This window comes from Pelodiscus sinensis, chromosome 3 (assembly GCF_049634645.1).
Source record: "Pelodiscus sinensis isolate JC-2024 chromosome 3, ASM4963464v1, whole genome shotgun sequence".
Taxonomy (NCBI): domain Eukaryota; kingdom Metazoa; phylum Chordata; order Testudines; family Trionychidae; genus Pelodiscus; species Pelodiscus sinensis.
The window spans coordinates 97,327,384-97,339,689 of record NC_134713.1 but is presented as its reverse complement, the minus strand read 5'-3'; the positions used below and the strand labels follow the sequence as shown (position 1 = coordinate 97,339,689).

Below are 12,306 nucleotides of genomic sequence, written 5' to 3'. Positions count from 1 at the left end.
TTTCTCCCCTTACTCCCCTGATAATCTTCGGAATGGTCATTCCAGCAAATCAAAGTGGACAGGCCCAAAAGAAGCACCACCAAATATGCTCAGTCCATTCCTCCCACTCCTAACCTTTTCTTCTCTTGTGTGTTTTTCTCTCTTGTCTCTTGTAATAATCTTGGCATGTTGCTTGTAACAGTAGTAAGTACAGATTTTTCAGAAAAGTATGTCATTTTTCAAGTTTCAAGCCTTCTAAGAGACATCAAAATACTGTATATTTGCTGGATTATGTAAGATTTGACTTTGAGATGGAAGTGTCTTCTACAGTAGCAAAAGCGGCGAGGAGTCCTGTGGCACCTTATAGACGAAGTGGGTCTTTGCCACGAAAGCTTATGCTCCAACACTTCAGTTAGTCTATAAGGTGCCACAGGACTCCTCGCCGCTTTTGCAGATTCAGACTAACACAGCTACCCCTCTGATACTCTTCTACACTAGTTATATGCTGGAGATTTTAATTCCACCTGAATTTTCAAAGCCCAATATTATCTTTCATGTAAGGCAGACAGAATGGGACTTTTAGCAGCAGTGCCATTTAGTAAGCAGCCATCAAGGCTCACAGCGAAAGTGACATACAGCGCGCTCTACCTCTTTTTATAGCCAGCAATTTTTCAGCACAGTGAGAGAATAAGCTTGAGAGTGTGTGTGTGTCTATGTGTAAATATACAAAATTACTACATGTTGGACCTCTCTAGTCTGGCATTCTCTGGTCTAGCGACATCTGAGGTCCGACATGATTTTAGTTAGCCACATGTCCCCTTATCGTGGAGTTAGCCAGTTTTCCCAAGGTCCCATAAAGTTTGTTCACAGCCACTAGTTGTGGCTCTCAATGTTCTGTGCTGCTGTTTAGCTCTAATTTACCTTTGAATGTCTTCTAACAGCCCAGTAAGCAGTGGAAGTGTTGGTAATTCTCTGGTTCAACACCAGTCAGGACCCAAGGGCACCAGACTAGAGAGGTTCAACCTGTATAGCTTACTCTGGTTAACTAGTATATTTCAGTTCTGTGGGAGAGTCAACTGGGTTCTGCCTGCCTTGTGTCATGGACAGGATTGCTAAATTACAGGTGCATGGCCAAATTCTGCCCTCATTCACACTTTGGTGACTGTATTTACTGCTGCATGGAAAACAATGGGATTTGCCAAAATGTAACAGAGGGTAAAATTATTAATTTGTAGAGGCTGCACACACCAGACAGAAAACAGACTAATTCTCAGATCCCAGATCTAGTTTGCAGTTGTAACAGTTGAACATCCCATCTTTTAAACTTGCAAGATGAGCAAAATTCATTTGAAAATCATCAAATCACAACGATTACAAAAGCCCAACCATGATGTCATTTTTTTATATACATGCAATTTTCAGAACAGGACTGCGCTTTCATCACCTACATTATGTGATACTGGGCTGAACGTGATTTTTGAAACTGAACAAAGCATGCATTTTCATCAGTTTAATTCTAGATATCTATCAGAAAGATTTGTAACATCTCCTACTCTTACTCATAGACTGGTCATCAGATTGTGTGTGCGCCTGGGTGAGTGGGTGGGGACAAAAGACACTCAGAGATTGATGTGTGTTTTCCATAGCAGTGTTTGTCATCCAGGAGATGTCCATCTCTGCAATTTATTTGCTTGGGGTCAGGGATATTAACCCTTCCTCCTTTTATCCAGAATTTTTTCCAGAACAGAGCACAAGCAGGTGTTTTCCTATGCTGTTTCTGTACTCTGGCTTCCCAGCTGCTGAAAAATGAACATCTGTTCCTGAAATGACATTTTAAATTGCTGTGTGCTGAGGAATGTTTCTTTTTGAGTGTGACATACTACAATGCTTTTTTGATGTGGCATTTTATGAACTGTTGTGGCATTGCTTCATTCCCAAATGGAGAGCTCAGCAAACTCCAATAATGCAGGAGTGTATTGTGCATTCTTTCATGAAACATTGTTTTGAGTTTACAACTGGAAGAGGCATTATGTTTTCAGTGGTGTATTTATCCATCGATATTATGATTTAGGAGCTGCCTGTTGAACCACAGTCTATGAATGTTAATACTAGTGTGTAATATTACAACAAAGCAGTAACTTCTGTGCTGACACACAGACTGCATTTCTCAATGCAAACCTAGAAGAGCCGTCACTTGTATCCTATGAACCTGAGGAAAGAGATGTCTAACTTCTCTCCTATTGGAAAATCAAATCACATAATCTTTTATAGAACATGTTTAACTTTTACTGCAAACTGGAATTGGGATTTTATTAATGCTGTGGTATTATGCTCCACTGCATTACTGAGGCTGAAGAAAGACAAACTTTTTTTCCTAGGGCTAAAAGTTCACATTCATTTTTGAAAGTGTAAATTCACGTCAATGGTCTAGCTTTCAATGCTTTTTAGAGTGGAATTCAGAACTTTCTACCACAAGGTACATTGTTTCTTAGTTTTAGTAAGCCAAGGAACATTATTAGAAGTTTGTGTGTGATTTTATCAATTGCCTTTATATTTTAGCAATTTGAACTTTAATCCATCTCCTAATGAGAACTAATCTAATTTGTTCACTCTTCTCTATTAAGATCAAGTTGAAGTATCAGTTTAGTATCTTAAATATTTTTTATAATAGGATAATAGTCTGCCCTCCGGTGGATTTGATTCTCTAATCTAATAAGTTTTTTCTATATCTGAGTCTCGAGCATTTTGGGTAGTTCTGTACTATACCCTATTGTGACAGCCTATAGTCTTCTTTGAGGCATAGTGTCTAGCTCTCTCTGTGCTACTGAATTCAGTGTGAAAGTTTAACTGTTCTTTAGGTATCAAACATTGCCACTTTCTGGTTAATAATGGTGTTATTTTATGTACGTAATACTATGAAGTGTTGCCAGACCTGTGTTTTATCTTACTAAACCACCTTATAAGAAGAAAATCCTATTTGACCTTTGGAGCAGGGTTTTTGTCATCTTACTCTTTGTAAAACATCCAACATATGTATCTGTCTTCCTGCTGCTCCTTGATGGTCAAAGCCTGGTATCTCTTTGGAATGGATCCATCTGCTCGCACAGTACTGAGTTCCGTGAGAGTTCTGCATGTGACACACATGTATGAGAGCGCCTTTCATAGTTTAGATTGCGGGGTTCTAGCAGGGAAAAATATGAAACAAAATATCCAACATTCCAGGCTAATTGAAAGAAAGAAAATTACAAGTGAAATGGCAGCCACCATTTTTGAAAAATGATTAAAAGCATGAATGCTTTAGGATGTTTTGCATGTGACTTGGTACATTGGGTCACTTTGCATTTTGGCCATACTGTCAATTTTAGATTGGTATTCTCTCTTCCGTTAGAGAGGTATAAAATGTCGATGATACAGTTCCTTTATCCTCTCTCCCTTGTTCCTACAATCATTTTGGCAGGCTTTATCGCCTGTCACTTGTAGACTGTGTATAGCCTTTAAAGCTTTCATTTGGTCTGATCTGTGACAGAGACACATTGGTCTGGGTCTGCATCAGCAATGTCTGACAAACTCACTACATCTAATACCATTGTCATGGTATTTATCCATAAATAGTGTCTTGCAAGGTATCAAATGAAAGCAGTGGTCACAATGGTCATTGATATCATTGTAAAATGTATGTTCTCGTGATATTGTGTGTCTATAGTGAAAACACACTCTGAAGGTCTCTGTTAAGGTATCAATCACCACCAGCAGAGGCAGGCTTTCTCTCAGACCAAGAGTGTTCATCCATGGAGCTAACTGACGTACATCAAAGTATTGTATTGTTTCACAATAGGCTCCTATTGCCAGTCCCTGAGCTAAATACAGGTTTAACAGGAAGAGGAGAACAGTAGAGGTAAAAGAGCTTTGTTTGGGAGTGCTGTTCAAAGGGTTATTGGACTATAAGCCTGTCATCCTGCACTAGAGGAAGTAATCAGGTTATTTTCATGAAAACAGGATTCCAAGTTGGCTTACCTGCAAATACTGAAGGCAGTGGTTCTGAACCTTTTCAAGCATATGGAGTCCTTTTCAATTGATTAAAATTTCATGGACCTCATGCCTCAAGGAGAAAATTAAAAAAAGATGATAAAAGTAAGGAAAGAAAAAGAAAAGTAAGGATCATGCCCACCGTGTTGGGCCTGATCCTTATTTTTAAACTTTCCACAGCCCCCCTTGCAGTAGGACCACAGGTTGGGAACCACTGCTGACAGGTGAGAAACTGCTGTGGACAAGGAATTTAGCCTGCTTTGGCCTCGAAGAAACAGGTCACGCTTTTGTTTTATATGTAATCATTTTTGTTTCCATTCTGCTGACTCCGTATCTCTTAGATCCTCATCTTTGAGAACGAATCTATTTCATTATAACTCTATTTTCATGCTGTGATGTTTTAAAAGACTTGACCCTGAGATGTACGCATGTGGGGGGGGGGGGGTGTGGGTGTGGGTGTGTGTGTGAGTGAGTCGGGGCTGGGCACTACAGGGGGATTCGTCAGAGGAGCTTGGAAACTGGGGTACATTATTCATTAATCTGCAAGGCAAACTGAAGGCAGGTATAAACCAGAGGAGGTAGCCAACAGGCTAGTGTCAGGGAGCTGACACCCATTTTATCACGGGGAAGAGTGAGTGTCTCTCTTTCTCTCTCTCTCTCTCTCACTGAGCCAGGGGGGTAACATGATGAGTTACAGATTTGGGCACCCCAACAAAGTGTTACATGATATAAAATTTGCCCTCAAATTTGACAGTTGGTTTTACATAAAATAATTTTCTTCAACCCAAACTTTGCTATATTGAGCATATAGAAATGAAATGGACTATAAACAAATGTGACAAGGTGAGGGAGATATATTTTATTGGACCAACTTTTGTTGGTGAGAGACAAGCTTTTGAGTTTATGAAGAGCTTTTTAAAGTCTCCCACCAACACAAGATGATCCATTAAAAGATCTTTCCTCCCCCACCTTGTCTCTCTAATACCTTGAGCCCAACATGGTTATAACAGTGCATATAAACAAAAATGAAATCGAATATCGTCATCCAAACTCAAAGTGAATAATAATCTCAGGTGTACTATAGAACAAGTAAAGAGCGTTCTATAAAATGATTGCAATTTTTCAGTTTTCCTTTAATATTTCTTTTTAGTCAAGGACAAATAGAGCACTACCTCCCTCTATATTTTGATTGCACTAATCTTTGGTTAATACTAATCCTGGTTTATCACCGCTACTTCCCTTCTAACCACGTGGACTCTCTTCTGGCCCCATCAGCAAAAAAATAGCATAATTTTTATTTTATTTGACTTAATTGTGCAATTAAATGATATACGAGTGAAACATTTATATGTATGTTTCTAGAGTGTGTCTAAGTTTCAAATCAGTTGGTGCCATTAAACCTGGACGCTGTACTGCTAACAGTTCATAAATGTATTGCAGTATTTATTGCATTTCCCGTTCTTAATGTGGGGAATACCAGAAATGCTGTCGGCAAGGTAAATATTGTGTTGCCATAACAATAATATGTTAATAATGTCCATTGTCATATAGCTATATGGATAAGGTTTTTTGATCTGAAGAGCAATGGTGATTACTCTTTTGGTACAATAAAAAGGGAGATTTAATAATTGAACAGACCTGATATTTGGAGCCCTGCACAGATATAAATTTTATATTCACGTTCAGATATGTATCTGCAAAAATGAAATGCGTATATCTGCATTCACATCCACAGATGCGAATTCCCATGGATATATAAAGTGAATATCTGTGGATCTGCAGGGCTTTGCTGGTATTCTTTCAATAAACCTGTAAAAAGTTAAACCCTCCTCCAACCTTCATCCCCCTCGCATTACTTATGACTTATACCCTTTACTGGTGCAACTGAGCGAGAGCACAGTGCCATCTTAGCATTTCCCCTAACCATGGGATTGCCCCAGCACTAGACCAGCCTCTGTTGTAATTAAAAGCCCCCTGAAGACTAGTCTTATCCATGCCAGCTATCAGCAGCCTCCATGCTCTGGCCATGACCTCTGTGCCAGAGACTGGAATGAGAATTTGGTGTAGGATCCCCACCAGCTGATGCACCAAAGGATCCTGCTACCTAGGGGGCAGAATATTGTTAAGAAAGAGTGTCTTTTTATTTTGTATTCGTACAGCACCTTGCACAATAGGAAGGTGGGTGCAAGATGTTGCAAGAACTGGACCATAATTCTTTCTAAGGCAAATTGCAACAAGGCTTATGCCTTGAAAAACATGCCGTATGCACCCACTAACCAGCCTCTTGTTAATAACATACTACTTAAAAATTGGTTCCATTTGGGAATTCCCCTCTACATGCCCTGCTTCACTGAAACAGCTAAATGTTCTCCAACATTGCCAAAATCAGGAGAAATCAGGAGCTTCACTGAAACTAGGGATCAATGATACTGGAGAATGATTCATTCTGGGAGATGGTCAGAAGAGTAGAAAGTGCCAGGAGGATTTCCGAGGGGAGAAAATAATTAGTAAATGAATTTTAGTGGGGATCATTCAGTAGATGAATTGACATTAATTCGGCTATAACTACAACTTTGAAGTTTTTCTTTCAATCAGCCAGCCAGCCATTTTCCAGTGATGCATTTTATTGCTGATATAATAAGAAAGTGATTAGTGTCTAGGCAACAAAGAATGCGGATTTTGACAGCAGAGCTAAGGTGCAATTCTGTGAAGAAAAGGCTTTTGCTGATGTCAACCAGGTAGTGTCAGAAATGACAGATGACAAGAAAAATGCTAGAGAATCTCCACTCAAATAATCTGCTCATCCAAAATTGCCACCATACCAGAAAATATTAGAGAAGTTGGCTTGCCTCTGCATTGGTGGCAAAACAAGAGTCAAACACGTCTGGTGGGAAGCAGAAGGCTCCCATCTTTTTATGCCAAAGCCAAGGAAAAGAAGCAAAGAGTAAGAGGGTGATGAGGACCTGAGAACCTCAGAGAACAGTGGAGGCTGTTGGGATTTTTGTTTGTTTGTTTGTTTTGGGTTTTTTCCCTCAGCTGCTTCCTTCCTACAGATTATAGTTAACAGGGAGCACTGAGCCCTCTCACACAACCCTAGCCTGTATATCCTTATGGAGTATATGCACACTCTGTTCTCTGTGGGAATCTTTCCAAACAGCAGGTGAGCAAAACATTAAGAGAAATCAACAATGTACAATTAAAAAAACAGGCAGGTGGCTCAGGAGTAAGTTAACCTCACCAACATGAAAATAGTTCACTTTGGCAGAACTGACTTGTTTCAGACTGACAGTAGTCCTGAAAGACCAACATGTTGACTAACATAGTTTTTTTCATATCATTATGCTGTAACTTCAGAACAAATGTCAGTTTCTGGGATTTGTCATTTTACATCACAGCTTTAATGCTATGTCCACATAATTGTTGTATTTGATGAGTCATTTTAGCCGGGCTGTGAGGGGTGAGATACTCTAACAAATTTAAATATACTAAAAAGTCAACTAGTTAAGCTACAAAACATCCTTATGAATCCTGTAAAAGGCAGATGAAAACATTAATGGCATTGTTCTCCTGAGACTATGATAACCAAGGTGATTGTATATGCCAAGTTAATGTTTGTCGTTATTGTAAAAGGGAAGGGCATGGTGGAAGAATAATGGTTCAATTGTGTTCCCTTGTGTAGTATAGTCTAGTTATACTGGTTTGCATATAGGTAATATCTATTAATAACTTGCTCAACCTTTGAGACATGCTCTAATGCTCTTTCCTTGCAGCCTTATATTATATGACTTGATCACTCTAATGTATCCCTGAGTTTGGCATAGTCTTTAATGCAGGTTTGTTTGTTCCTCTCCCCTCATCTTCTGCCCACTTTCCTCCAATTAAACATAAAGTATCCCTTGGCTATTTTTCAACATTGAGCATTGTTTGATGAATCAGGATCATAAAATTTTCTTTGAAGGTGTCCTGCAGATTTGTGATGTGATCCCAAATCACAAGTCTTTTAATGTAAATTATAATCGATGTGTAAATCGCTCTAATTCTTACATTGGCGTGCAAACTCTGCACTTTTATATGGGATACTATGGAAAGAGGTCTATAAGAATCCTTGTATGACATTTGAATTGAGTTTTGTCATGTTCATAATTTTTTCATCTCTTGAAATTTGAATGTGTATCTCTAGAATGGTATTTTTCATATATTTAATTTTAGCTGAGCTACAGAAAATTTAGCTTAGTGTTCTTGTAAAAAAATTCCTTACACATCCAGGAAGGAGTGAAAGCAGTTGAGATAGTTATCCTGGTGCTAATGAGAGTTAATTTAGGAACAATTACTGCTAAAGAATTGATGAGTTTATTTAGAAGTAGGAATAGATTGAGCCCGTTATGGAAAAAAGTGTGGGTATATGCAAATATGGGGATAATTGTTTTCTAAGAATAATTTAACATAAATTACAAAAACCTAGCACTTACACCCACCATTGAGAAGGTAACTAGGCTCTCAAGGCTAATATACTGTCAGCCAACTTCCTTATAAAATGAAGAAGCTATTTGTTTTCTGGGGATTTGGGGTTTCTGTGGTTAGTGGAAAGAGGTGGCTTTTTAGTTATTGGTTTAAAAGGTTGTTTTTGTCCACTTCAGTTGTAATCTTCCTTATTTTATTCTGAACTCTCGTTTTTATGTGCCCTCAAAACCTACCCACACGACCTGTGACCCAGAGGAGACCAAACTCACTGACTCTTTGAGCTGGATATGATAATCTTCAGAAGTTCAAGAGCAGGGATGTGCCTGCCAGGGCTTGGGACTTCAGCCCTGTTATGAGGGGGGTCTTGGAGCTTCAGCCTCGTGGGGCATACCTGCAGGGATAGTGGCCTTAGTCCTGTGGAGAGGAAGGTCTCAGGTCTTCAGCCCAAGGTGATGTGTGCGCCGGGGCTTGAGGCTTCAGCCATGTGAGGAAAGGTGTCTGGGGCTTTATCCTCACTCCTGCTGAAGCTCTAAGCACTGACATGTGACACTATGAGGCCAGCATAGGGTGCCACTGGGCCCCTTCCCTGCACTGCAGATGCTGAAGCCAGGAAGCTGTGAGCTGCTGCTGTGAGAAGAGGTAGCAGTAAATAGCGAAGGGCTGCAGGGAGAGCCACTACTTTTGCTGTAGCCTCTCCCCTCCATGAGCCACACTTGAAGTGTAAAACAGCCACATGCTATTCACAAGCCACAGTTTGGACTTCCCTGCTGTAATCTATTGCTACTATGTATGTTACTGTTGTCTGGCAGTTTTTCAACCTTGAGAATCCTTATAAGAATGACCATGGGGTGAGGGTTCTGCCATGAGTTTTGTTCTATCTTCTAAGCATTTGCACATTGTGTTGTTTAAATACCCTATCCCTAGGGGTAGAGGCAAGTGCTAGGGGTGTTGCTAGAAGGGAAAATGGGAATCCTCTATATTTACCCAGCAGTGGCCTGAAAGCATATACGGTAGTGGAGGCTTTACAGTTTACACCAAAACTTGAGCAGATTTTTTTTTCAGATTCTAGTTCCCAGAAAACAAATCTTAAAAGCTCAAATCTCTCATTCTCCCTACAAATCATAGCTGGCCAGAGCCAGCATCTGTTTTCTTACTACAAGGTCCATAAACAAAGTTTCTTCAGACAGTCTAGTTATCTACCTAAAATCACACAGGGACAAGGGGACATACTACTCCTGTTTCACTTTGAAAGGACAAATATCAATTACTTTCTGCATCCCTGAGGATTCTTTCTCCTCTTCACCAAAGCTACATTTATATAGTTTAATATGTACTTTAATGGGAACATCTAGATAAGCATGTCCAAGGACAAACTTCTTTTTCTTATGATCCACAGTTTCTCTGTGAAAATGAGCATGAAAGGAGAGAGACATTCATATACACACAGGATAACAGATTAATGCCACTATGACTAATTGACAGAAAGGCACCAAGTAATATACTGGAGACATTGGCAGGTTTTTTCCCCCATTAGCTTTCTTGACGTTCCAGAAGTACTTACTTTCAAGAATACCAACGTCAAGTCCTCTCTCAGTCAATGCACATTTTGGCACAAAGGATGAGCTATTTGATCTGGGAACCCATGAAAGTCTTTTGTTAGTGCACTGCTGTTTGATAAGGTCAAGGCTCAGCTTCTTAGGAGCTTGTCTTTAAATGGTGATTGAATGAAAGCCAACATATATACTGTATAAAGAGAGGGAACCTTCAAATGGGACTTGTACTTCTAAGTCCTTTCGATGCTTTTAAAAATCTTTGCCATGTGCCAAAGAGAATGGGGGCTTAAATCAGGTAGGTTTCCACTTGGTATGTGCCAAAGCTTTGAAACAATGATGAAAATGATCCAGCAGGATGCAGATTTTGAATCATGGTATTACTGAAGTTCTTTAGTTTATTCAATCATTACAGAACAAGTGAATGGATTTTCTTTCTTTCTGTCTTTATTTCTTCAATCAGTGAATGAAAGAAAGAAATTAATACCAAAAGCAAAGGGGTGCTGTACTGAGGGAGAAATCAAAATCCTTATTTTGTAAAGATTGTGATCTAAATTAGTCACAATACAGTCACATAGCAATGCATGAAAAGGAAAGATTCCAGCTTCTCTCTTTATTGGAAAGCAAGAGAAATTCAAGGTTTGTAATAAATAAAGATGAAATCATTTATTTTGGTTTTGTATATAGTTCCATAAACTCCAGTTCTCTTTTGGAATAAGGATTGGGAACTCCTTCCGTCTTCCTTCAGACCATTTCTCAAGACCCGTTTCTTCTATGACATTAGCAAGTAATTAGCCAACTAATTAAGGATCAGTTGAGAGGGGCAATAAGGACTAGTTGATGTTTATTTGTTTATGTATATAAAATATAAATATGTATAATGCTTTGATCATATATAATACCTTTACCAGCTTAGATTGTAAATGCTGTGTAGCCTGGAACTGTCGTCATAAGCATTTGTACAGCACAACTTAAATTCATAGATTTTGAGGCCAGGCAGGGCCATTATGATCTTCTCGTCTGATTTCCTGCATAACCATGGCACAAAAATAAGAGAGACAGTGGAAGTCTGTGACTCTGAAATGAAGGGTAGCAGCTTCACTAGACATAAGGGGTTACAAGAAGTGATTTAAAAACCGAGGACATACAGGCAGTGCCCGACTTACGCGGATCCGACTTATGTCGGATCCGCAGTTACGAACGGGGCTGTCCCGGAGTACACGGACTGCGGGACCTCGCGGTCCTGCCGCCCGTGTACTTTGGGGCTTTCTCTGCGTCTCCCTGGTCTGCAGACCAGGAAGACACAGAGCAAAGCCGCGGAGGGGCTCGGGCAGCGGGGCAAGTGCCCCGCTGCCCGAGGCGCGCCCCCTCCCCCCCCGCACGGCTTTGCAAAGCCGCGGGGAAGCCGGCAGCGGGGCAATCCAGCCGCGGGGAAGCCGGCAGCGGAGCAGCCCAGGCGTGCCTGGGGTGCCCCGCTGGCCGAGCCCCCCTGTGGCTTTGCAAAGCCGCGGGGAAAGCTGGCAGCGGGACAGCCCAGACGCCCCGCGGCTGTCCCGCTGCCGGCGTCCTCAGAGGCTTTGCTCCCCGTCTCCCTGGTCTGCTGGTCTCCAGCAGACCAGGGAGACTGGGAACAAAGCTGCGGAGGACCCAGGCGGCGGGACCGCGGTGCGTCTCAGTCCGCCGCCCGTGTCTTCCTGGTCTGCTGGGGTGGGGGGGGCGCAGCTAGTACGGCCCCCCCCCCCCAGCAGACTAGGCTTTTCTCCGGACGCCTGTGGCAGAGCAGCTGGGGTTCTGCCGGTTGGTCCCGCAGCGCCGCTCTGGGCGCTACTGGTCCAACCCAGCAGCACCCCAGCTGCTCTGGTCCTGATTCAGCCGCTGCTGGTCAGTTTCAGCAGCGGCTGAATCAGGACGCCTGGGGCAGAGCAGATGGGGTGCTGCTGGGTTGGTCCAGTAGTGCCGAGGAACGGCGCTACTGGAGCAACCCAGCAGCACCCCAGCTGCTCTGCCCCAGGCGTCCTGATTTAGCTGCTGCTGAAACTGACCAGCGCTGACTACAGGAAGCCCGAGGCAGAGTTGCTCTGCCCCGGGCTTCCTGGAATCAGCTGCTGATCAGTTTCAGCAGCAGCTGACTTGGGGACGCTTGGGGTTCTTAAGTTGATTCTGTATGTAAGTCAGAACTGGTGGTCAGTTTCAGCAGCAGCTGAATCTGGACGCCAGTTCCGACTTACATACAGATTCAACTTAAGAACAAAGCTACAGTCCCTATGTTGTACGTAACCCGGGGACTGCC

At 41.6% G+C, this 12,306-nt stretch overlaps 1 protein-coding gene across 5 annotated transcripts in view; it reads left to right on the top strand.

Moving 5' to 3' along the window:
• Positions 1–12,306, top strand: part of MAP7 (microtubule associated protein 7) — a 193,142-nt gene that overhangs the window by 127,785 nt on the left and 53,051 nt on the right. The gene's annotated exons all lie outside the window — the stretch shown is intronic.